At 34.5% G+C, this 11121-nt stretch overlaps 1 pseudogene; it reads right to left on the bottom strand.

Moving 5' to 3' along the window:
• Positions 1–3555: 3555 nt before the first annotated feature.
• On the bottom strand, positions 3556–10698 carry LOC141693478 (blue copper protein 1b-like; annotated as a pseudogene).
• Between the last annotated feature and the right edge of the window lie 423 nt (positions 10699–11121).

Here is an 11121-nt window from a genome sequence, read left to right as displayed (position 1 = left end):
TTATAAAAGAATTAATGATGAAAAATATTCCATTTTTCTACATGAGGATGTTGAGGAGAAAGATGAAAGTATGCTTCTTATTAACAATGTTCAAGAAGAGTCACTTGATGATGTTTGGTTTATCGATAGTGGTTGTAGCAACCACATGACCGGAAATAAAAATTGCTTTGTAAATTTTGATGAAAGCGTCCAATGAGAAGTCAAGACGGGTAACAATAATAGGCTCCTCGTCAAAGGGTGTGGAGATGTTCCAATCCAAACAAAGAAAGGTACAAACTAGATCTCTAGTGCTTATTATGTTCCCGATCTTAAGCATAATCTTTTAAGTGTTGGGCAACTTTTAAGAAAGGGACATCATGTGAATTGTGAAGATGATTTTTGTGAGATAAGAGACAAAAAAGGCCTTCTTGTTGTAAGAGTCAATATGACATTAACTAAATGTTTCCATTGGGAATCCAAAATGAGTCTCTTCCATGCTTTTCTAATATTGTGAATGATAAATTTTGGCTTTGGCATCTTCAATATAATCACTTGAGTTTTAGCACTTTATCCAAGATTTGTAGATCATATGGTGAGAGGCATCCCCAAATATTCAAAGACAAGATCAAGTGTGTGAATATTATGTTTTTGGAAGCATCATCGAGATCCATTTCCAAAAGACAAGGCATGGAGAGGTAAAAAGCCATTGGAATTAGTACATTCGGATTTGTGTGAACCCATGCGCACAAACTCTATTTGAGGTAGCCGTTATTTCCTCACTTTTATTGATGATTATAGTCTCAAGATGTGGATTTATTTTCTCAAAGAAAAATCTCAAGTATTTGAAGTTTTTAAAGATTTTAAAGCATATATGGAGAAAGAAAGTGGTCGTTCTTTAAAGACACTACGATCCGATCATGGTGGTGAATATATGTCCGAAGAATTTGGAAGTTTTTTGAAGAAGCATGGAATTCTCCATCAACTAACGGTTCGTTCAACCCCTCAACAAAATGGGGTAGCCGAAAGTGTATGTTAAAAATAAAAATATTGCCAAAGATGTTTTGGGCTGAAGCGGTGGCATGTTCTTGTTATGTTCTTAATCGTGCACCTACTAAAAGTGTACAAGGAAAGACTCCACAAGAAGTTTGGAGCCACAAAAAGCCATGTGTCTCTCACTTCCGAATTTTTGGAAGCATTTGTTACTCTCATGTACCCGATGAAAAGAGAGGCAAACTTGATGACAAATCTGAAAAATGCATCTTTGTTGGTTATAGTGAAGCTTCCAAAGCATACAAATTATACAATCATATCACAAGGAAGGTTGTAATTAGTCATGATGTGATCCTCAATGAGGAAGCTTCGTGGGAATGGAAGAATGAGAAAGAAAGATCAAATGTTTTTCTTGATGATGATGCATTTGATCCAGTTGATGAAGAAAGCTCCACTCCACCTACTCCACCATCTAATTCTCCGCCAAACTCATCATCATCATCCTCAAGTTTCGAATCACTATCTAGAAAGACAAGAATTATTGTGGATCTATATAGAGAAATAAGAAGAATTTTGAAAGATGAGTTTGTTGATTTTGCCTTATATGCAAATGCGGATCCGGTGTCTTTTGAAGATGCCGCTAAAGAAAATAAATGGAGGCATGCCATGGATCAAGTAATTGATGCAATCGAAAGAAATCAAACATGGGAGTTAGTTGAAGCTCCTAAAGTAAAGAAACCTTTTGGAGTCAAGTGGGTATACAAGAAAAAGATGAATGCACAAATTGAAGTTGAGAAACATAAGGCGCGATTGGTGGTCAAATGTTACAAACAAAAGTATGGTGTTGATTACAAAGAAGTTTTTGCTGCCGCGGCACGCCTTGAAATAATTCATTTGATACTTTCTTTGGCCACACAAAATATGTGGAAAGTTCACCAAATGGATGTCAAATCCGCTTTTTTGAATGGCGAATTTCAAGAATAGGTGTATATTGATCAACCACCGAGATATGCGAAGATGAATGAAGAAGATAAAGTCTATCGGTTGAAGAAGGCTTTGTACGGCTTAAAACAAGCCCCACGTGCATGGTATAGCCGCATATATGAGTATTTTGTAAAGATGAGATTTAAGAGGTGTCCATTTGAGCATACACTTTACATCAAGGAGAACAAAAAGAAAATTCTAATCATTGGCTTATATGTGGATGATTTGATTTTTACGGGAAATAATCATGATGATATTGAAGAATTCAAGAAGAATATGATGCAAGAATTTGAGATGACCGATTTGGGTTTGCTTCACTACTTTCTTGGTATTGAGGTAAAGCAAGATGAAAGAGGATTTTTTATCTCCCAAGAAAAGTATGCAAAAGATTTGATGAAGAAATTTCAAATGGAAGAGGCGAAACCATGTAGTACTCCCGCTGAAGTTGGCTTGAAATTAAGTAAGGATGATGATTCTAAATTTGTTGATCCTACATTTTATAGAAGTATTGTTGGGAGTTTGATTTACTTGACCGCCACTCGGCCGGATATCACATATGGTGTTAGTTTGATTAGTAAATTCATAGAGCAGCCAAAGAAGACACATTGGGAGGCCGGAAAGAGAATCTTGAGGTATGTTCGGGGAACACTTGGAGATGGACTTTATTATCAAAAGGCAAATAACTCTAAGGTGCTTGGATATTGTGATAGTGATTAGGCCGCAAGTGTTGATGATAGTAAAAGTACTTCGGAAAATATTTTCTTTGTTGGCTCTTGTGCAATTACATGGATGTCAAAGAAACAACAAGTTGTGGCTCTCTCAACAGCGGAGGCGAAATATATTTATTTATCATTAGCTAGTTGTCAAGCATTATGGATCACATGGGTGTTGGAGGATCTCAAGCATGCCGCTAAAGAAAGTCCAATTATTTATTGTGATAGCAAGTTAGCGATAGCACTCACGAAAAATCCGGTATTTCATGGAAATAGCAAGCACATAAGAATCAAATATCATTTTATCCGAGACTTGTTGAAGAAAGAAGAAGTTGTTATTCAACATTGCAAGTCACAAGATCAAATTGGTTATATCTTTACGAAACCTTGCAGGTCCGATATTTTTAAGGAGTTGAAGAATAAACTTGGCATGAGAAAAAGTTTAGCTTAAGGGGGGAAGTTAAAATAAATATAAGCTAAACTTTGATTATTATTATAATAATATTGATTGTTCATCGAAACATCTAGAATAGATCTTTGAGTTTCAAGACTTTTGAGTTCATGGTTTTTTGAGTTTATGACCTTTAGCTTTTCATGTACCTAGGGAGTTGCATATTCTAGCAGGTTTATAGGACACTTTTTCAAGTTTTGTAATCATCAAGTTTTATATAATCTTTTGAGTGAAATACAAGTGTGAATTTGTATCTCTTTTGTGTGAGTTAGTTGTGTGGATTATTGAAAACAAGTTTTTTCTCTTTAATTTCGAACTCTTTTATACTTAAGTTCCTACCCAGTGCACTACATTCTTTACACAAGGTACCATTTCTAACATTTTTAATTTTTTCGTACAGCTTATGTTTGATCTAATGCTAAAAGTCATAATTACGCATTGTCGTACAAACGGAATGCCTCTTTTATTTTCAAAATTTATATATAACTAGCAATCTAGAATGATCCGATAACTCGATAATAACGGTCCGACACATATATAACTGCAGATACTCAGTCCGAATTGATAAATATAAGAAAACAAACACCAGAGAAATAGAAAAAATAAAGGAGCTAGAGAGTCCTGTGGCACTGCCTCTCTCCTGGCCTGTCGAAAAATCGAGGCTTCACCATGGCAAGTACAAAGCAAAATGTCTAGGATCGCAGAAACACTTCCTGCTGAACTAGCTAAAACCGGAACATTGCCTGAGGTAGTTGTAGTTGGTGTTGGAAAAGTAGCACTAGTTCCACCATCTGTCGCAGGTGGCACTGAAGTACCAGCTGGTGCCGGAGTAGCTGATCCCGCGCCAGCTGCAACAGTACGGCTAGTTTCATTCCACCACTACAATGATCAATTACACCACAAATGAAATAATGTTTGCACACAGTTTTCAGAGGGATAGTTGTCGATCCAGTGTTGTCAGCAGTAATTGAATTTCCAATAGTGCACGAACTGTAATCGCTTGAACTTACTTCATCCACGGTATGGCTAGTTCCATACTTGAACACTGCACAAAAAAATATTACACACATTATAGCCTGGTATTCGAGTTGAGTATACAAGAAAATGAATTAAAAATGTGAACTGACCGAGGCTATCGCCAACATTGAAAGTTTTGTCGCTAGCCCAAGTGTCATAATCGACACCGAGTGCCCAACCAGATAACTCCCCTACAGTGTAATCTTTGCCGAAACTTGGCACAGCAGTTGATAGTATCAAGATTAAAAACACAATTTCAGCAACAGGGCTTGCCATTGTGAAAAGTTTAAAGGGAGAAGAGATGGTTTATTATGATTTTCTGAACTGGAGGTTCCCTGTATATAGTGATCATAAGTAATATAAAATAGAGGAAATCTTTGTAACTCAAAAAAGGTATTTTTATTAAAAAAAATGAATATCCTTTTCATTGAAGTGATCATGACAACATCTCAACATGCAGGACATCTGTTACTAAATAATACTCTTTACGTCCCATTTCATGTGACATTCTTTTATTTTTTGCACTCCCAAAAGAGTGAACCTTTCATTAATAGCATTCATTTAAGATTACTACAACCACTCATTCATATAATTATCTGCTTTAACAACCACTATCTCATTTGTCGGGTTCATATTAGAGTCATCTTTAATTTCTTAAAAAACGTGCTAGTCAAACCAAGCCACAAATATGGGACGGACGGAGGGAGTAGCAACAAACAAATAAAGAGATCAATAATTTGAGAATTGGGAAGGTACTAAAATTGAAGTTCTGCCGTTTTTATTTAAAATCGAACTTTGATAACATGTTAAGTGATCACAATAATTTCAAAGAATACGGAAAATACGGGAACTGGTCAACATGTGACTAAGTAAAGCACAGTACTACAAAGTTAGTAATCATACAGAAACTAAAGGACCAAATCGCTACATGCAAAAATGGAGCATCTAGGGTCTACCTAACCTATCTCTAGGCCCTATCACATGGGACTTCCCAGAAATGGTGCCAAGATATATTTTCCATGGTGAGTTATTGGTTTGCAGGGAATCTGTGTAAACATAATTTTCTGACTTAAGTGATGGCAGCCAAACATTATATAAGAACAATGAGGTGGTGGGGGGACAAGCATACAGGAAAACTACATGTTAGGAAAATAAAAATGTCAGGGATGTCAAATTCTGGAACTTAAAGTGCAAGATAATGTTTTATTATCAGATCCACACTAGACTATATCATTTCTGTTAAACTTCCATACTTACCTCATCCTCTATACACCTTCCTGTCCTGCATATCCTCTCAAAAAGTTCCCCGCCTGCAGCATACTCCATGACTATAGCCAGATGAGTTGCGTTAACAATACCTAAAAAGAATAAACAACAAACATTTAAAGACTTCAACTCACTAAACCAGCTCCAGCATCACTCCTTACTATTCCACCACTATGCATTTTGGTACCAAACCGAAGTGAAAAATTCAGAGGGTCCCCTACCTAAGAGCTTCAAAGTATCACTAAACTACTACAATTGTTTATGCTTTGTTTACCATTAGCATAAAGAAGCTGAAAAACAAGTAGGTATCCAAGTGAAGATATAGGGTTGTTTACACAAAATGTGACAAATTAAAAAAAGTGTTGAAGTGATATGAACTCGGTTAGGTTCTGAATTTATTAGTTGGCTTCAGTATTATAGAGACTTGATCCCTCAGTGGCTCAGCCTAATGTTATATACATCACAATCTTTTTCTTCAATTTAAACTTTCTCATATTAACTTCAAACGAAAATGTTTCTCTATCTTGGAGTAGAGGTGGTCACATAGGCATGTTTATCATTAGAAAAAAACAAAACAGTAGGAAATTCTGCATTTCATTCTCAGCTAGTGAGCTACACGTTACCCATATAGAGGCAGTCAAATAAACTCCCTGAGCCCCTTTCCTCTGGAAAGAAAGACTAGAACTTGATTAAGGACCAACAATTTGCTTTTCAACTAATCAAAACCATGTATAATAATTTAATTAGTAATTATACTACACAGTTTACCCAGAACACACTGCTACACCAAAAATAACTACAACATTCTAAATCAGAAAGAGCATCTATAATCACACCCACACAACACACAATTATATCCCAAATAATTCTAAAAATTAATTTTATATTCCACAACACACAAATATATTCCACATCTATAACTACACTAAGATTTTCTAATTATTCCACATTAATTTCAAAATTTTTAAAGAAATCACAAACCTCTTTGAACCTAATTATATTAGGATGCTTCAAAGACCTATGATTCATAATCTCTCTTTGCACATGCTCATCAATCTGCAAAAGTAAAGAACCATCAAACATCCAAAAACTTCTTAAACTACTAAAACCAAGAACACATTAAATTAATAAATAAAAATGATTACAAATCAGGTAAACGGACAACAAACTGCGTCGCAAGAACTCGAAACAAAAGAATATCAAACTTTCACAAATATAAATATGAATTCTTGATCATAAAAATATTTAAAAAACAAACCTTTAAGCCTTTCTCAATGAACTTAACAGCAAACAACTCCCTAGTAACCTTATCAACAACCACTACAAGAAATTTGTCCATTTGCGACAGAATGTTTACACTACAATTCGTTGCAATTGGCCCAATTGCGACGGAAAATATTCGACGTTTTTGCTCAATTCTTAAGTTCAGATTTTCGTTCAAGTAATCATTTCGTCATAAGTATCAATTATGTCGCAAGTTCCAATTTTGTCAAAAGTACATATTTCATCATAAGTAACCATTTCGTCATAAGTATTCATTTCGTCACAAAGTTAAGAAAAACGTCGCAAGTTAGGGAAGTGGAGCCCACCTTTGATAAAACAAAACATAAATTAACGACGCAACTATACGTCGTAAATTAGTAACTTCCGACATAAAGAATGTCGTATTTTGGGAGTTGGGGCCAACTTACGACGAAATATGTGATGAACAACCGTCGTAAGTTTGTAATTACAGAGTAGCCAAATTCTGATTTTTCAGTTTCCAGCCATTTTCGGCTTCCAATTTAAATTCTAAACCTGTCAAAATCTAATGCAATCACAAAGTCAGCACAAAATGGATAGAGCTGTAATTTCATTTTTTACCCTACTTTACCACGCATACAATCATAACAATACAAAAGATATAAACATATTCACAATATATATAAACATTTGCTCAAATCCAAAAAATCAACTCGAATACAAATCCCAATATTGTTTACATCATTTTAAAAAAAATACTAAAACGACCATCACATATTCTATTTTCATCTAATGAAAAGTACAATCTACAAACATAGACATGATAAATTCTTCCAAAGTCGTCATCCAGATCATTATGATGTGATCCCTCTAATTAGCAAAAAGAAACAAGTTACATAAACATGGTATATATTATATATGCATGCATCAAGTTAATTTCTATATTTGATGTTGTCAACAAATTATCCAGAAAACAAACTTATTAAGAGAAAAGGGACGAATTAAAGGATTTTCGCCAGAATCTTGTTGCAGCAGTTAGCGGGGACAAATTAAGCCTTAAGGAAAACGATCTGGTTGTGCCTAGAAGATATTTTTTGTCTGATCTTATTCAATTCTATATATCTTGTTAACAGGAAGTGGAGACTGTTGCAGTGAAGACTGAAGGAATAAAAATCACAAAAATATCTATAATAGGCTCATTAACCATGAAATTTCCAACACTAATAACTGAATATATATAGGGCAAAAGGAATAAAAGTTAGAAAAATAAATAAAAATGTGTAAAAATGGATCGATAGTCATAAGCAATTAATGTTATGGTATAGGAAAAGGAGACAGCTCTTATGAATAAAGAAGGAATTGATAGGCCAAAAGCCAAAGAAAGTAAGCAAAATCACTAATATGCATATTAAGGGTCCGCGAATCAAGATAGCCCAACAACAATTACAAATTTTTACATATATACAGTCGTAGGTTTGTCCATGTCAAATGCATGGCATCCCAAAACAACACACAATTAAAAAAGTTAAAAAACAGAATCGGGACATGCTGGACTTCTGTCATAAAAAAGATTGCAGATGTCACTACCTTCTGACCAATTAATTCAAGTCCTGAAGCAAAATTATCCAAATGAGCACTTCCATATCGTTCTCGCTGAAGGAACTCCTGCAATAAATTTTCATTGCCACCTTAAGAAAAATTATTGTTAGAAGAGAGACAAGACATGAATCGACAGAAAACTGCCAAACCCACTTACCAATAGATCAAACTGGGTGCCTTTCACAAATGCAACAATCTTGGAAAGTTCTTTCAACAATCTTGGAAAGTTCTTTCCCAGACATTAAATAACTAGCATGACTTCCAAGAATATTTTTAACAGAAGCAACATGCGCATTCTGATCTTTAAAAGGAGGGCTGCATTTGTGCATCTTTTCTTCAAATTACTGAATCAAAAACCGCGCCAAACTTCACAAATCTAAAATGATTATACACGTGACATATACTAGAGCTGCACAATATAGGTTTTACATAATGGAATGTCACCGATTTTATAATTCAAAATAAAATGTCAATGTGACAACTAAAATAAGTTAATATACATATACCGGTATAAAATAAGTAAAGTGCACATGATATTCTTTTCTCATGAAAGATAATTAATTGCAAAAAGTACTAATACCCAGAGACTCAATCGTTAAACCCTAAATCAAATACATGATATAGATCAGAGGCTCCATATCAGATGTTCTACTGATGAGATACTTAATTGGTGTAGCATGTTGGTGTATGTACAGATTTGTAATAATATAGACATGTACTTAGATAGACATATAGAACATACACGTATATAGTACCGGATAAGAGTTAATGGTCGAACAGACAACGCAACAAAGGTGGAAGTGCTAAGACTGCTCACTTGACAAGGAAATCATGGAAACCACTCACCCCAGTACTTCACCCTGCCTGCTATATCACCCTCTTCTCCTCCAGTGTACTAACTAATCAACATCCTAGCTTGTAAACACCATTATTATTCCTAATTAACTAATTAGTAACATATATAGTTAAGTAGAGAGAAGTATATGGTGTATATATGAGTGAACATCTGATGATACCTTAATAGGTTGGTATGGTGTTGAGAAGCTCAGTGAGAGTTTTTTATTTATAGACGTGGGAAACTGTAGACTTTCTGTATCAACTAACTTTGCTCAGGAACGTGTACTAAAATACACTAGCTTGACTAACGGAAGAGGGACATCCACGATGCTTTCTATTTTTGACTCATCATTCTCATAGTTGTTACTGATGATAATTGATAAGTAGTAAATTGAAATTTTCAGCCACAAGATTACTACTCATTTTAGAAAAATTAGAGATGTCAAGCTAGTTGACAAAAATTATTGTAAAGAAAATTCAACAGGGAATAAATATAGAAAAACAAAAGCAAATTTCTTTTAGTTACAAAACCAAAGCAAAGCAAAATGTCATATATTCGTAGCTTCAGCGTAGTTTAGACAATATCTTGGTATTGCAGATGATTTGACCATTTCATTTGAATGATATACTAAATCAGCCCGAAATCAGCCTTCAAAACAACCAAGACACTTAATAGATAAAAGAACTCAGAGATAAATTGTTAACGAGTGCAAAATCAATTACAAATACATCAAACATTTACCCAATCTCCAAGATAAAATTAGGTTATACTTCTCAAATACATTTCTCCAGATGATCATGATTTGGAATTTAGATTTTGTAGGGTAATCGAACCAGGGGAAGCATCAAAGACGGCTCTGAGTTTTCATCGTTGTCTCCGAGAAACAGCCGTAGCTCGAGCCAGAGGAGTAGAAGCTGCAGTTCCAGCAGTAGTTCAAGAACAAGCACAAGTGATGCAATTTCAGAAAGAAGAGTATTGATTCGAGCCAGGAGACTGAGAAGTAGTGCAAATAAACGTGCACCGGAGGCTTATATAGCACATAAGCTTCTTAAGCTCTATAAATTAACTTCAGTTATCTTCTAAAACTTTTGAAACTCATGCAAATTTATATCACTTCTGCGTTTTAATAATGTTATTAAAAAAACTAACAAGTTCATAGCTCTCAACTAGACTCACGTATGGACCATAAATGACAATACATATAAACAACACAATTTATCATCCTTAAAAGAATTAAATGTTTTTAGATATTAAACTAAAAACAATGTAAATTGATTGTAAAACTGGAATATAAGTACAAATATGTATATATAAGGGAGGGGGGCTAACCTTGAAATCGATACCGTGCTTAGGGGTTTAACGAATCAGGGTCGAAAATCTCGCGTTCGAGACCTAGGTCGTTAAGAGGTACAAGCGTTCCAAAAGACGGCGTTTAGTGGAGATTTAGTTGAAGATGAAGGCTGGAAAGTGAGAGAAGCGGCCATGGCTTCCAGTAGTTGGACACAGAAGGCGTAATCGTCGTCGAACTCGAACGGTCTGGCTGGAGCACGGCGGCGATATCGTCGGGGCCGTCCTGGTTCGGCGATTTCAGAGTGGACATTTGTGTGGTTTTATTTATGACCCGGTTTGTTTATTTAAATTAAAAGCGAGAGGGGCACTTAATACTAAAAAATTAAAATTTTATAAATAAGTTATGAAATTAATATTAAATAGTAAATTTAAAATGCATGTAAAGTATGAGAAAATATTGTAATGAAATGTGTAGGGTTTAGGGATTATATTTCAAAAGTTATGGGAAAAAGAAAGTTATTATTTATATGTCATAATTATATATCGGTGTTGCGATTATTTTAAAAATATTTTCCAACAATCCAACCGTATGATATCAATAGATATATTTATTAGTGATATAAACAAAATTTTATATCAAAAAATTTTATTTGGTTTGTTATTTTAACATTCAAGTAGTAAAACTAACTAATGTTTAATCCTGAATTGGTGTTTCGATTATTTTAAAAATATTTTTCAAAGATCCAACCATA

Source organism: Apium graveolens, chromosome 10 (genome assembly GCF_009905375.1).
Source record: "Apium graveolens cultivar Ventura chromosome 10, ASM990537v1, whole genome shotgun sequence".
Lineage (NCBI taxonomy): Eukaryota > Viridiplantae > Streptophyta > Magnoliopsida > Apiales > Apiaceae > Apium > Apium graveolens.
Note: the sequence above shows the minus strand (reverse complement) of the source record. Positions and strands in the feature narration are given on the sequence as shown.